Genomic DNA, 16,284 nt, shown 5'->3' with positions numbered 1-16,284 from the left:
GAGATACAATTGACATATGACATTGTATAGATTTAAGATATACAACTGTTGATAGATATGCATATATTGCAAGATGACTATCACAGTAGGGTCAGTTAAAACCTCCATCCCCTATCATAATTACCATGTCTTTATTGTGGTGAGAACGTTTAGGATCTATTTTCTTAGTAACTTTCAAGTATATAACAGAGCATTGTTAACTATCATCAACATGCTGTGCATTAGATTCCCCAAAACTTCCTCATTTCATAACTAGAAGACTGTACTTTGACCAACATCTCCCCATTCCTTCTCCCCACTGCACCTGGCAAAACTCATTCTGCTCTGTTTCTATGAGTTCAGCTTTTTAAACTGTACATAAGTGATAGCATGCACTCTTTGCTTTCTGTCTTATTTTGCTTAGCATAATGCCCTCATGGTCCATCTAAGTTGTTGCAAATTGCAGGATTTCCTTCTTTCTCATGGCTGAATAATATTCCACTGTGTGTGTGTGTGTGTGTGTGTGTGTGTGTGTGACATCTTCTTTGTCCATTTATCTGTAAAGACTCAAATTGTTTCCATATCTTTGCTATTGTGAACAGTGCTACAATGAATATGCATGTGGATTTCTTTGAGGTCCTGATTTCATTTCCTTCAGCTAAATGCCCAAAAATAGAATTGCTGGATCATAGGGTAGTTCTATTTTTAATTTTTAAAGGAACTTCCAATACTGTTTTCCACAGTGACTGCACCAATTTAAATTCCCACCAACAGTATACAAGTGTTTCCTTTTCTACATGTCCTTGCCAACACTTGTTATTTATTATCTTTTTGATAACAGCTATTCTAACAGGTGGGAGGTGGTATCTCCTTGTGTTTTGATGTGCATTTCCTTGACAATTAGTGATGTTGAGTATCTTTTCATGTATCTATTGATCATTTGTAGGTCTTCTTTGGAAAAATGTCTATTTAGGTCCTCAGCCCACTTTTTAATTGAACTATTTTTTTTCCTCTTGAGATGTATGAGTTCCTTAAATATTTTGGAAACTAATGGCTTATCTTCACAAAGATTCTGTAAGTTAGGTCTTTTTATTATCCTCTTTTTGCAAATGAGGAAACAGAGGTGCAAAGATGTTAATTAACTTGCCCAAGGCCATAAAATAAGTACATGGTAGAGCAGGTCTTTGATTCCAGGCAGTGTGAACAGCATACCCACGCTCTTCACCACAGTACTGCATGTGGAATCAATATGAGAAAATGATTCTAGGAATGGGGAAAAAGGAACTCAATTCATTATACCCTGAAGAATCCAGATTACTTAAAACATGTATACAAGAAGAAAAGTAATGAAAAGAAAAAAAGGATAGATACAGAATTTCTACACAAAGAAAAAACTTTAGTGGAAATCTGGTGAAGTAGTTGCTAAGATCTCATCTTCGTGTTTCATTTACATAGTGAGCATTCCATTTTAACTTATTATTAACTTTAGGGTGGCATGGTGGCAGTGGTAGGGGCAGGCAAGGGCCAATGAACAGACATGCGTAGGGACCCTGCAAAGCTAGCTTTTGTCATTGCCAGATCTGGAGAATTTAGCTGGAGCAAGAGCATGTGTGGCCTTAAATGCTGACTCAGCTAAAGTAAATATGACTAATCTGGGATTTGTGTGCAGAAGAAATGGGGAGAAAAGGATAATGAAGGGTCATGAGGGGTAGGGAAGGGATCTGCGGATTTACTGTGATAGGCTAATAGGTATTAAGAGCTCAGTTAGAATAGAGGCCACCAGAATACAAAGGAAGAGAGTAGGAAGCTATACCTTATGATGGACATGGGCATGAAGGAACAGAATAAAGTTGACTCTAACATTTTAAAACTCAGTGACTAGAAATTTGATAGAATGAGTAAGAGAAATGGAACCACATGAGGCAATGCTGATTTGGCTCAGGGTCTCTCATGAGGTTGCCATCAAGACACCAGCTATGGCTACAGACTCTGAAGGCTTGACTGGGACTTCCAAGCCCACTCATGGTTATTGGTAAGAGGCTTTAGTTCCTCATTGGCTCTTGCTTGGAGTATCATTGCCAGGAGGCCCCTCTTGGAGGGTGGCTATCACTGGATGCATGGAAGTGTAAAGTAAGAAATCTTACCTATTTGGGATGGTGAGGTGGGCTGTGGTACTATATCATATTGTTTTTCTTAAAAAATATTTGTTGTAAATGCTTTTAAAAAGCAATAGCATTTGGTGAAGCACTAGGGCATTAGACACTGAAGAACAGAAAGAATTCTGGCAAAAACAGATGAGTTTTCCTAAATAAAATGTTTTATTACCCAACATCCTGTCAAGAGCTACAACTTAAAATTATTACAATCTGACTTTTAGGCTCTTTGACACACTTGCCATACATTATCCAATCAAACATTTTAGTGAGAAGAGTCATGCTAAAATATATTATTTATATTTAATATATTATAAATTACATATTCTATTTCTGTTATTTCCTATTTTAATATTATTTCTTATATTATTTATCATATATATCTTAGTACCTTTTTCTCTACTCTGTAATCCAATATTTTCAAAGAGTGCTGAAAAAGACAGCTGGTTAGCATGATGACCAAAAAGAATGAAACTGACAAAGTTACTGTTTTGAAATGGTTGATTTTACACATTAATATATCTAATGTTCTAAAAAGTCCTGGTAAACAAAGTGACCTCAGTTTATTTGGCTACAAGTTTTGTTTTGTTTGTTTTACATAATACCTTAATATTTAGCTGAATTGGAAAACTCTCCAGAGAAAACAAAGATGACCTAATCCTCTCACTTCCTCAACATTTTTTTTTTTAATTGGTGTATAGTTGATACTTGGTATTACATTAGTTTCAGGTGTACAACAGTGACTCTTCCTTAACTCTTGTTCTCCATATGTTGCTGAAAACTACTCCAGTAGCCTTCCCATGGGTCATCTGCTTTTATCCTCCTGCTCAATCCAGTTTGAAATAATCAATATGGCTGTTCTCTTAAAACAAAATCTCATCATAACTTTCTCCTCTTTAAAACCATCTGATAATACTCAGGATCAGGTGCAAACTCTTTAACCTGGCATGAAAGATCCATCTGTTACTTCTCCGGGCTTGAGTCCTGACATCTCCCTGCACAAGCTCTGTAGCAGCTGCATGGAATTCTCAGAGCTTCTCAGACATAACACGTTCTTTCACTCTGCCATGTTTTTTTTTTTTTTTTTCCCTGAAAAGTCTTTTCCTCTTCTCTTTACTTGGAAAGATCATTAATCTTTAAGATTCTTATATCATTATTTGAAATCTTTTTGCACTTCCTTGCTAGACAGATTCAATTTTTCAATTTTTGCTAAAACTATAGACACGCTTTTTTCAGGAGTTGCTAAGTTGGTAAAGTACATGTCTGCAGCTACAGGCAGCCAGGACATGAAAGGGGTGTGTGTGTGCAGGAAGACAGCAATGAGAAAGTAGGAGGTTAGACTTGCTTGTGATGTCACTTGAATACCTGCTCCCAACTTCATTTGCGATATTCAGTTGTGTGAGCCAATTAATATTTTTTGCCTTTAAATTAGTTTGAATGTGTTTTCTGTCACTTGGCATTTAAAAAATCTTGATAATAAAGGGATTGTTTGTTTACACATCTAATTTCAAGTAATTTTTTTTAACACTTCTTTTTTCAACCATAGCTCCTGGCATATTATGCCAGGTACACCTGTCTTATTTTTCATTGTATGAATCACTAAGTCTCCATGATAAATCAAGTATGTGATTTTCCAAGATTAAAAGGCTATTGATACTAAGACTACCATTAAGTCCCTCACCCCCGGAGTTAGACAAATTGATTATAAACTTTACTTAGAAAAATAAACAAGTGAGAATAGCCAGGAAAACACTGGGGAAGAAAGGGAGAGGATGGCATCTCCAGTGCATATTAAGACTTACTATAAAGCCTCTATAGTTAAAATAGTGTTATATTGACACATGGAACAACAGACTAAATGATGGAACAGAATAGAAAATCCAGAAATAAAACCAAATTGATTCCTAAATTTAGTTTCTGATAAAGAGCATGTACTAGTTCCTTATTGCTGCTGTAACAAATTACCACAATTTTAGTAACTTAAAAACAATACAAATCTAGTATCTTGCAGTTCTGTAGGTCAGAAGTCTAAAATGGTTATCAGTGGGTTAAAGTCAAGGTGTCTGCAAGGATGCATTCCTCCTATAGGTTTTAGGAGAGAATCTACTTCCTTCTTTCTTTAGCTTCAATAGACCTCTTGCATTCCATGGCACCTGGCTACCTCCTTCACCCTCAAAGCCAACAGAGTAGCATTTTCAAATCTTTCTCTTACTCTGACTTCCTCTTCAGCCTCCCTCTTCCACTTTAAAGGACCCTGTGATTACATTTAGCCAACCTGGATAAGAGTAATTTCCTTATTTTAAGGTCAGCTGATAAGCAAGCTTAATTCCATCTGTTAGTTCATTATCCCTTGCTTTGTATATACATTCTTTGGTTCCAGGGATTCGGACATGGATATCTTTGTGGGGAGAAGACATTATTCTACCTACTACACATGGCATCCCAAATAACAGAAGAAGAGGAATTCGTAAAATAAATGATATCAAGATAAATAGTTTATGGAAAAAGATAAATCTGGATTAATTCCTCAAACCATATACTAGGATAAATTCCACATTATGAGATTTAAATATAAAAATTTGAAACCATATATATACTGGAGGAAATATGTGTGAATTCCTTTATAAATAGAAGTGGGTAAAACTTTCCTAAATATGACTCTAAATCCAAAAATGATAGAGTAGATAAAACAGTGTGTTTGTACACATGTATTACATATGTATATATGCATGCCTATATATATTTTACATACACACTCATACATAATTTTTGCAAGACACAAGAAAAATGACAAACTGAGGGAAATACTTTCAGTTTATCTCACAAGCATTCCTAATACTTAAATAACCACAGAATTAAAAAAACCAATGATTCTATAGGTAAAATAAGCTAGAAAAATGAATAGTTAAAAAATGCAAATGGTTTTTAAAACACGGAATGATGATTATACTTGATCATAGTAAGAGAAATGCAGATTAAAACTCATCAAGATAAAATTTCTCACCTGCTTCATTGGCAAAAATCCAAAAGTTTGGTGATGTGCTCTGTTGGCATGACTGCGGGAAAATAGGTACTTTCATACATTGCCAATGTGAATGCAAAGTGGTACAATATTTATGGCAAGGAGTTTGGAAGCATCTAGAAATCACATATGCGTTTACCCTTTGACCCAGCAACTCCACTTCTAGGAATCAATCCTAAAGTTGCACTAGCACAAATTAAAAAGGCATCTGCTCAAGACTGTTTATTGAAAGACTGTTTATCTTATCAAAATCCTGGAACCACCTCAAGTATACATAAAAAAAGAAGTGGTTGAGTAGACTATATCATAACCATCCAATGAGGGCACTATGCAGCTATTAAAAGAATGGGGAAAATCCCCATACAGTATTATGGATATGTCTAGAATATACTGTGAAGTGAAAAGCAAGATGGAGAAAATGTGTGTGGTATACTACATTTATCTAAGTATAGTATGCTATGTAAATAAAACAATGAAGCAAAAAACCCTAACATTAAAAAAAAAAAAAAAAGGTTACCTCTAAGAGGAAGGAGAAAATAGATTAGAGAAAACAGGGATAAAATCTAGACTCCTTGGGGAACCTGAGTGGCTCAGTTGGTTGAGCTTCTAACTCTTAATTTTAGCTCAGGTTATGACCTCAGAGTTGATATCAGGATCATAGGATCAAGCCCTGTGTTGAGCCCTGCACTGAGCTCCAGACTCAGCTGAAGTCCACTTGTCCCTCTCCCTCCTCCCACTTGTAAGCACTCTCTCTCTCTCTCTAAAGTAAATAAATAAAACCCTTAAATATACCTTATTCATAGATTTGATTTTGGAACTACATAAACATTTTGCATTATTAAAAATTTTTGACCGAGTTAAAAATTTTGACCGAGTTAAAAATTCACTAAAAAGACATACACACATACACAAACTTGCATATGTATATTCAGTTTGTGGCACAGCCACACAGTGAAGAAGTATTTCATTTCATGTGACTTTAAAACCCCTGGCTTTATTCTGCTGGCATTTTATTCTAAGAGTGTTATATGTTAATCTGGAAATAGACAAGTCAGTAGTTACGTGATGATTTAATTCAGCTAACCCTGTGTCCTTGAGAGTCAGACCGCCATCCTCATAATAGGAGACAGGAAATAAAAGTATAAGACAGGAGAAGTTAAATACAAACCCTACAATCTCAAATTTAAATAGGAAGATACAATAGGTATCTGAGTCTGTTCAGGCTGCTATTTAAAATACACAGAGTGGGTGGCCTAAACAACAGAAATGTATCTCTCACAGTTCTGAAGTCCGGGAAGTCCAAGATCAAGATGTTGGCAGATATGGTGTCTGATGAGAGACCACTTCTTCATGTGCAAGATGGTTGTCTTAGTTGTATCCTTACACAGTGAAGATGGGCTAGAGAATCCTCTGGGGTCTTTTTTACAAAGGAACTAATCACATCCTTATGACCTGATCACCTCAAAGATCTGCCCTTGTCTACAACCATCACCTTGGCGGTTAGGATCTCCACTTATGAATTTTGGGGACACAAATATTCAGTTCTAACAGTAGGGATCTTGACGTAATTTATCTTAAAAATAATTCCTAGTTCTGTATGATACTGTAATTTATAATAAGAAATATATATTTAGTCTTTGTCCACTGTTTCTGGCACAGAGCTTCTATAACTCTTGGAATTTCCTAAGTGATGAGAGTGAGAAAGGTGGCATTTTTTGTGGTAAAGGTGACTTTTGGACCTCGTCTAGGGATGGGGCTGGCTGCCAGGAGAACCAACCTTGTGACTAATGGGTTGGAACATTCAATTACACTCCCTGACCCTGACCACAACCTCCATGGAGGGGAGAGGGGCTGGAGGTTGAAACAACTGCCAATAGCCAATTATTTAATCAATCACTCCTGTATAATAAAGCCTTTACAAACCCCCAAAAGGACAGGATTTAAAGAGCTTCTGGGTTCGTGACCTTGTGCAAGTTTGGAAGAGTGGTGCACTTGGGGGGCATGGACGCTCCAAGCCCTTTTCTGTACCTCACTCTGTGTGTCTCTTCCATTTGGCTGTTCCTGAGTTACATCTGTTTATAATAAACCAGTGACCTAGTAAGTAAAATGTTTCTCTTACTAAAAAGTAAGTAAGTAGGATAAAAGCTACTCTAGGAAATTAATCAAACTCAAGGAAGGAGTTGTTGGAACCTCTAATCTGTAGCAGGTGATTCAGGAGCACAGGTAACAACCTGGGCTTGTGACTGGCATTTGAAGTATTTGTGTTGAGGTACAATTTTGTAGTGTAGAATCTGATGCTATCTCTGGATAGGTGGTGTCAGAATTGAGTCAAATTGAAGACATCCATATGGTGTCTAAAAATTGCTTTGTTAGATGTGTGGGGGAACCCATGCCCCACCTCCCACCCCCATGGTGATACTGAGTGCAGAACTTTTATTTAGTCTAATGGAAAGGCCTAAAAGACATGACTAATCAAAGAGCAATGAGCTTCCTTGCACTCAGGCTTTTGTCTTGAAATACAGTTTCCCACAAAAACAAACCAAAGTGCTTGAAACAAAAAAATGTGCTGCATGAGTTTGAAATATTTTACCACACTAATTAGCAAGGAAGTTATCAAATACTATTAAGGTCATGTTAATAGGATTCAAGAATCAACCTAAAGAGGATCCATTGGCAAAAGATGGAACAATTCTAATAATATTAGAAAAAAATATGATATAGTTGTTTGAACAATGTTTCACATATACAACTATGTAAACTCTGTTATTTTCAAAGTCTCTTTATATTTATTTTTTTCTGATTTTTTAGTTACTGTGCAAGTAACCATATATTACAGTAAATCAGTTATCAGAAAAAAGATGAAACAATTTGATCAACAATAGGATGCAAACTGCAATAACTTTAATTACCAAATATACTTAAATCAACAGGTTCATAATAATACTTACAGATAATACTTACAAAAAATAAGTCAATAATGATAAGCAAAATCTACTGGTCCCAGAATGCTAGGAAGCCTCATTATTTTTAGGACTGGTAAAAAATAGAAGAGGAGTTAGGGATCAAGCATATACTGTGCCTTTCCTATTTTGTACCTTTGGGAAACCAAGTGGTAGATGAGAGCATTTCTCTTTTTTGAAATATTCTAGGAAATAAATAAACGAATGGTAAGAATTGCAGCATTACCTTTTCACTGCCCCTTGCACCCCACTGATCCCTATCAGCGATCCAGACATTGAGCATCATTGGCAGCTTATAAAATTAAAAGAAAGACTGTGTACCTCCTGATGGAACAATTCAACATCACCTATAGAGAAGTCTTGTAAAAAAAGATCAAATCTAAATCTGATAGAGAACACGGGAACCTGCTAACTATACCATAGGGATACAATTAGCAAAATACAGACTGAGGGAAACTCTAAAGATCTAATGACTCAATTTTTCCAACAAATAAATATCAAGAGGATAAAATGGAGAAGGCTATCAACTAAAATAGATTTAAGAGATTGATTAACCAAACGTAACGTGCAAGGTGGTAAATAAGGGGAAAGAATCAAGCATTTATATTCTATTTTCTATTCAAACTGGGATAGCCTCTTTCCAGCCCCCAGTCACAGCTCCCACCATCTGATCATCCTTTTTCAAGATTGTATTTTGGACACTGAATGGACTCCATGGAGATTTATTCTCCCAATGATGATGTGCTCATTACAATAATACCAATGTAGGGATCCCTGGGTGGCGCAGAGGTTTAGCGCCTGCCTTTGGCCCAGGGCACGATCCTGGAGACCCGGGATCGAATCCCACGTCAGGCTCCCGGTGCATGGAGCCTGCTTCTCCCTCTGCCTGTGTCTCTGCCTCTCTCTCTCTCTCACTGTGTGCCTATCATAAATAAAAAATAATAATAATAATAATACCAATGTATTATTAATGATAGTAATGATGGTAGGAATGTGGGTACTTTATTATTCCCATTTTACATATGAAGAAACAGAGGCTTGGAGAAGGTGAATGAATTTTTCATGATCCAGCAGCCAATAATATGCTGGAGGCTTGTACCAGAGGACAAGATTCCCTGTCCAAGGTGGTTACCTTCCTCAACCACTTAATTTACCAAAAATGTAAAGGCAAAGATGACCTTTTTGGTTACATGTTAAGCAAGGAGCTCCATAGTCTTTAAAATAAATAACATGAACAAGAACTACAATGCAATTTGGACCCCTTTTATAGCTGAGGGATGGTGCCTTTGCATCTAGACTGGAGTTCTGCTTTAAATGGATTGCCATCTCAAGATTGCTTCAGGGACCATTGGTGGTATAGATAAATGTTTTAGTCTAAGAATATTAACCTGAATATAAAAAATGTGCTATCTAGGGACATAATGTACTTTTGCATTAGAAAGTAAGAAAGGAAAAAAAATTTAAAACTAGAGCAGAGAGGTAGAAAGGTGAAGAGGAAAATAGGTTATGGAAATGAGAAGTCGGCTGGGAAATAAGCTTAATGAATAATTAGTAGAGAGGCTGGGGGGTACAGTTAAGGTTGGGCTCACTTTGCAAACTGCATACTACATGAAACTTGGAAGGACACCAAGTCCTGTGCAAAGTTTTGTTGTTGTTGTTGTTTTAATATATATTGATGACAACAATTCAAACATTGCTAGTGTGTCACAGAAGCCTGGGAGGCCACTATGAGGATGAGGTGATGATATTTATCTTCTATCTGCTTAGCGTATGACCTTTTGTGTTTTGGCATTTAATTAGGGCTCCTTGAGGACCATCTGGGTGATGCTGGTGATTATCTCACACTCTGCTCTATTTGAGATGCAGAAGAATTTGGCAGTGTTGTACCAAGATTCTATCACGGACTATGACTTTTATTAGAAAACAAGAATAACCTGGAAACTTTGATCTCCAATCAAAGTCATTCTTGAATCTATGAACAAGTGAGCCCCAGAAGGAGTTGGCAAATGGATTTTTAGGTTGATGTTTCAGAATATCTAGATGAAGTCTGGGTGTTTCTTGTTTAGGTTCATAAATTGAGAATGACTGTGAATAAAATCACATCTTAGGATATACTGGGACTATTAACTCAAAGCTCAAATAATCTCAATTTAAATTTTCCTTTGTCACATGGCTCACATGAATTTATCTCCTCAGTCTACCCCTTAGTCATACATTCCAGAATTTTCTCATATCTTCTGTTAGTAGTCTGACTTTGCTTTAAAATTCATAGTGCAGAGATCAGAAAATTATGTTCCTTTTACCTGTATCTACTTCTTTTCTAATAATTCTGCATTCATTGAAGTCTGGTATGCTGATCACCAAAGAAATTTGATTTATTCTTGAGTCCTCCCTAAAAAACAAAAACAAAAACACAAACTGCTAACATTCTGGAATATTTTGGTTAGTTGTGGATGAGAAACTGGTTTATAAAACTACTAATCCCAGGAAATAACAAAGTGCACTGAATATGTCAGTTGCTCAATTAATGAAGTTTAGGATTTGATCAAATGTGTGCCCTATTCTCAGAACATCACACGGGGTTCAACCCAAGCAGTCATTATTTTCATTTTGGCTCTGAATTAGGCCTTGATTAACCTGACTGGTTTATTCTGCAGAATAACAGGGCTCCACCCTGAAGTCCCGCAGTCCCTTATAGTATAGGATTTCCTCTCTGCAAGGCCAAAAAGTCATTGCATTTGCTATTGTGATGACTTATTATATTAAGAACTCTCCACCCTGTAAACAAGACAATTTAAAACTCATTGACGTAAATTAAAAAACAAAAGTCATCTCATATAAATAGGAGAAACAATAATTTATCAGTTTCTTAAAGAGATCTGTTTATTTCTGAACCTGAACTTGAATTTTATATATAGCCTTTATTCTTGTTGTTGTTCTCAAGATTATTTAGACATTTAATGTACAAACCTCTTTGATTTTCACAAACTGTTTTCCTGATTACTGTATTTTCTTCCTTCCTACCTCTGTTATAAACAATATAAATATTTAACTATTTAGCCATGATTTAATTACTCAACCTGGGCTATCCAATATGCTAGCCATTAGCTATATGTGACTAATAAATACCTGAAATAAGGCTAGTGTGAATTGAAATATAGTGTAAATGGAAAATATACACTGAATTTCAGATGTAATATAACAAAAAAGATCATAAACTATCATTACTATTTTCGTGTTCACTATTACACATTTAAATAATATTTGGAACATGTTAAGTTCAACAAAATATATCTTTATATTAATTTTAATTATTTCTTTACTTTTTAAAAATATTTCTACTAGAAGGTTTTGAATTAACTATGTGGCTCACTATATACTTCTATTGCAAAGGACTTTTATAAAGAATACAGATCATTTTTAATATATGTCACATCTGGAGTAGAAAGTTAATGAATAAAAGAAAATTTGTGTAATTATGTATAGGAAAACTTACGGCATTGGCAGATATCAAAACACTATAATTATCCAACTATTCCTTCCTCTAGGAAAGATTATTTTCTTAAGGATCCAGGCAAATTCTTATTTAGCACCCTTTCTCCATCTGGGGCATTCTGGCTGGATTCTCATCTGTTCCCCAAAACATTGTGCCTTGCGATAAATTTGCCTTGTATGCTTGTTATTGGTGTCTTAATAAATGTATAATAGTTTGAAGGTAGAAGCTAAGACTCATTCATCTTCATATCCATCATGGTGCCTAGTATACAATAGATATCCAATAAATGAGAAAGAAAGAGAAGAAAGGAGAGAGGGAAGGAAGGAAAATCACATGATTACTTCTTCTTCCTGACTGGCAGTGTTTCAATTACTGCATAGGGAATTGGTGAGAGGAGGATGGATGAGGGAGAGGCATGGTAACATCTCCAAATCCATATTTCTTTCAAATATGTCCATGTTCTTTATCCAAGCCAGTAGTTGTTCCCACCATTCTCCCTCCAGCCCATCCAACCCCTTGTTGGAGTGCATAAATGTTTTAATAATTTTTATTAGCACTAAACCTTTCTCCTGGCAGAGGGTTTTCTACACACTGGTTCCAGATGAAAATTTCCTTGATGCACACTGGAGAATGTAGGTGAAGCATATGTATCAATCACTTTGAAGATACAAACGGGTTTTGTTGTGTTGTTGTTGTTTTGTATGCTTGTTTGGTTCGGGTTTTTTGTTGTTGTTGTTTTTTTGTTTGTTTGTTTGGTTGGTTTTTTTTGCTTGCTTGCTTGGTTTGACCTCTGTACCAGCATATGTTCTTCCCTACTGCACTTGTGACATTTATTAAAATTGTATCACACTGAGCCCTGATGAAAGCTTCAAGAGATTTCAAAGATTGGTATAATATGGGCTACCTTTACTTTCTTTCTTTTTTCTTTTTTAAAAAAGATTTTAGGTATTTATTCATGAGAGACACAGAGAGAGGCAGAGACACAGGCAAAGGGAGAAGTAGGCTCCTCGCAGGAAGCCTGATGTGGGACTCTATCCCGAGACCTAGGATCACACCCAGAGCCAAAGGCAGATGCTCAACCACTGAGCCACCCAGGCGTCCTTGGGATACCTTTTCTTATTGAAATATAGTCAAATTAGAAATCAATAAAAAAATGAGTAGAACTCTCCCACATATTTGAACATTAGGAAACTCACCTTAAATTAGATATGGAACAAAAAATGAAAATAGGAATTAGAAATAGAATGGAATGGTTATGAATATACTATATATATCAAAACTTATAGAATGCAGTTAAAGCAATACTTAAAAATGTTATAACTTGAATTTTTTTAATTAGGAAAGAAGAAAGTATGAAAAATAATGAGCTAAGCATCTATTTTGGTTAGTTTTTCTATGGTAACAAAACAGTCAGGAGTCTTAGTATTCTACAATGATAAAAATTTCTTTCTTTCTCAAAGTACATATAGTTGGATATGAGCTACTGCTTGGCCCCAATGTTGCTCTGGCCTGTGGCTCTGCTCCATGTGTCTTCTTATTCCAAGATCTAGGCTGAAAGACCCTCTATGGAGACCAGTCTGTTCTTGTTTTTACAGCTAAGGTGAAGAACCAGAGAGCTGGTGGAAACTCATTTGCACCTCACAGTTTTTACTCAGAATTGGCACATTGTCAAAGCAAGTCCAGGCCCAAGCTCAAAGTCAGTGGATTGAGATGTGTTACAAGGAAATATACTACCGCCTGCTATCTTGATCAAAAATATTCAGTTTCCTCCCTTCTGGAATCAAACTATATTCATCACCACCTCTAAAGAAGAAATCCTGAAACCTATTTTCCCAAAGCCACTCATTCATTGGGTAGATCATCTGCTAAGTTACTACAGGTAACAGTTTGCTAAATGCTTTGCCACTGCATACTGTGGCTCCTTTTCCATCTTCTAATAAATGGTTCCTTTATAACTTGTCCTTTGGTCCCAAGGTCAATGCATAGATTTTAGTTGTTGTTGTTACAGGAGCATGTCACCTTAAGATACCAATATCTGTTTTCCTCAACTTTGCTATATAGTAACAAATAAGCTCAAAACCTTAGTGCTTATACCAACAAAAATTCATTTTTTGCTCATGTTACACAGAATGTTGAGTCACCCACGGTTCAGCTACACGCTTTAAATAGGATGGGCTCTGCTCTGCTGTCTTCCCATTCTGTGACTAAAAGTTTGGTTTCTGTGCCAGCAATTCTCAATGCCTCTTAAAGCTTCCACACAGAATTGGAAGTAAAAGAACTGGCACCCTCTCCCTTCTGCTCATGTTCCATTTTTCAAAGCAAGTTACAGAGTTTAGACTACAATCAGTGGGCAAAGAAATACAATCCCTTTATAGGGAAGGAGGATATGAATGGTTGCAAATAATAAAAAAATTTACTACAAAAATCCCACCTTAAATGATTTAAAACACAAATAAGCCACTCTCATAAAAATGGAAAGAAAAACTTAAAAAAATAGGAAACAAACATCAAAAATTATTAACTAAACTAAATCCTTAAAAAACAAAACAAAACAAAACTGAGAAACCTCTGGAAAGCTTGGTCAAATAAAATAAAAGAGGTGGGAAATGGAAAAGGAAGCTATAATCAGAGATGTACCAAAGATTACAAAAAAATAAGAGAGTCATCGCAACAATCTGATTGGAAATGTTAGATAATACAGATAAACTTGAAGAAATATGTGGCAAATTCCAACTATTTGTACAGAATGCAAACACCATAAATTGAATTAGTAATTAAAACCTTCTCTAAGTTAAAACAGCTTATCCAGTCTTATAGGCAAGTTTTATCAAACATTCAAGGAGCAAAGGCTTTGATTCCACACATAATATTGCAGAGAGTACAAAATGGAAAAAGAAAAAGTATCTTCCTCAATAATTCTAGAAGGCCAAATTACCCTCGGGTAACAAAACCTGGAAAGAACAGAAAGAGAAAGAATTTTCTCTATAGAATCATCTTATTCATGAACATGAATTCAAAAATTCTGTGCACAATACTAGCAAAAAAATACTAGGAATATATTAAAAGGCAAATGTATCATGAACAATTTTGGTTTATTCTAGCAATCAAACTTTAGCATTAGCAAGTTAGTAAAAATATTTAAAAAACATTAGCAAGTCAATTATAGTAGTTTTTAATATTAAATCTAAAATATATTATTGGAACGCCTGGGTGGCTCAGCAGTTGAGCGTTTGCCTTTGGCCCAGGGCATGATCCTGGGGACCAGGATCAAGTCCCACATCGGGCTCCCTGCATGGAGACTGCTTCTTTCTCCCTATGTCTCTGCCTCTCTCTCTGTGTCTCTCATGAATAAATAAATAAAATCTTTAAAAAATAATTAAAAAATAAAATATTAGATTATTATCTCAATGGATTCATAAAAAGCTTTTGATGCAATTGAACATTGGTTGATAAAAACACCCAGTAAGGAATAAAAAAGAACTCTAACAAATAAATAGAATCTAGACAAAACACTTCCCAAATATTTCAAGAGTAGAATATTAAAAATGTTCCTTTTCAGATAATAAAAGACCACTTCTAGCACCACTTCTGTTCAATTTCATGTCTAAGGCAATAAGGCAGGAAAAGAAGTGAGAGTTATAAAAATTGCAAAGAAAGAAAAAAATATATTATTTGCAACATGGAGTTTAGCAATATTTCTGGATACAAAATCAAATAAAAAAATAGTTTTCTAAGCACAGGCAACAAGAAAGAAGAAAATGTAATAATAACATGCCACTTATAATATCTTTGATAAACATTAAATATCTAGGCATAGGTATAACTTAAGATGTGTCAGACCATAATAGAAAAAAACTACAATTTTGTTGAAAGATATTAAAGAAATTTGCATTGACAGACCACTTTTATGACTTCAAAGCCTCAATATTATGTAAATTTCAAAATCCCAGTGGATTTTTTTTTAAGGTTTTCTTTATTTATTCATGAGAGACACAGAGAGAGAGGCAGAGACACAGGCAGAGGGAGAAGCAGGCTCCATGCAGGGAGCCTGAAGTGGGACTCGATCCCGGGACCCCAGGATCACACCCTGGGCTGAAGGCAGTGCTAAACCACTGAGCCACCCGGGCGTGCCTCTCAGTGGATATTTTTGTGAAACTTAGCAAATTAATTTTAAATTTTATATTGAAAAGAAAAGCCTGAGAATAGCCAAAATTCTCCTGAAGAAAAGGATCAATGATTGAAATCGAGCATCCATTATAAGTTTTGAAAACCAATAAAACCTTTATAATTAGGATGGTATACATTGGTGCAGAGACAGACAAATGAACCACTGGAATAGAAAAAAAAAGTTTCCAGAAACATATCCCAGACAGTATGGAACACTGATTTATAGTAAGGATTGTACTGAGATCACTGGAGAAAGAATATGTTTTTTTATTAAGTAGGGCTGGACAATTGGCTTTTCATGTAGAAAAAAAGAAATTTACAAAAGTCATCTCCTTCCAAATAGGAATTAAGTAGATAAGGTAAATTCATTTCCTTCTATGTGAGTTAAGGATTTAAATGTAAAAGAACAATACAACATTGAGAAGACCAAATAAGATACTCTTGTCTTAAGAAATATATATTAAAAAATTTTAAAAAAGAAATATATTAAATAAGATATTCCAATTA

At 35.4% G+C, this 16,284-nt stretch overlaps 1 long non-coding RNA gene across 1 annotated transcript in view; it reads left to right on the top strand.

The window, feature by feature from the left end:
• Positions 1-13,539, top strand: part of LOC144282278 (uncharacterized) — a 38,532-nt gene extending 24,993 nt beyond the window's left edge. Inside the window, exon 3 of the long non-coding RNA XR_013350659.1 lies at positions 13,206-13,539. This is a non-coding gene — a long non-coding RNA (uncharacterized LOC144282278). The remainder of the gene's footprint in view (positions 1-13,205) is intronic.
• The last annotated feature ends 2,745 nt before the right edge of the window (positions 13,540-16,284 follow it).

This window comes from Canis aureus, chromosome 13, assembly GCF_053574225.1.
Source record: "Canis aureus isolate CA01 chromosome 13, VMU_Caureus_v.1.0, whole genome shotgun sequence".
Classification (NCBI taxonomy): Eukaryota; Metazoa; Chordata; class Mammalia; order Carnivora; family Canidae; genus Canis; species Canis aureus.
Note: the sequence above shows the minus strand (reverse complement) of the source record. Positions and strands in the feature narration are given on the sequence as shown.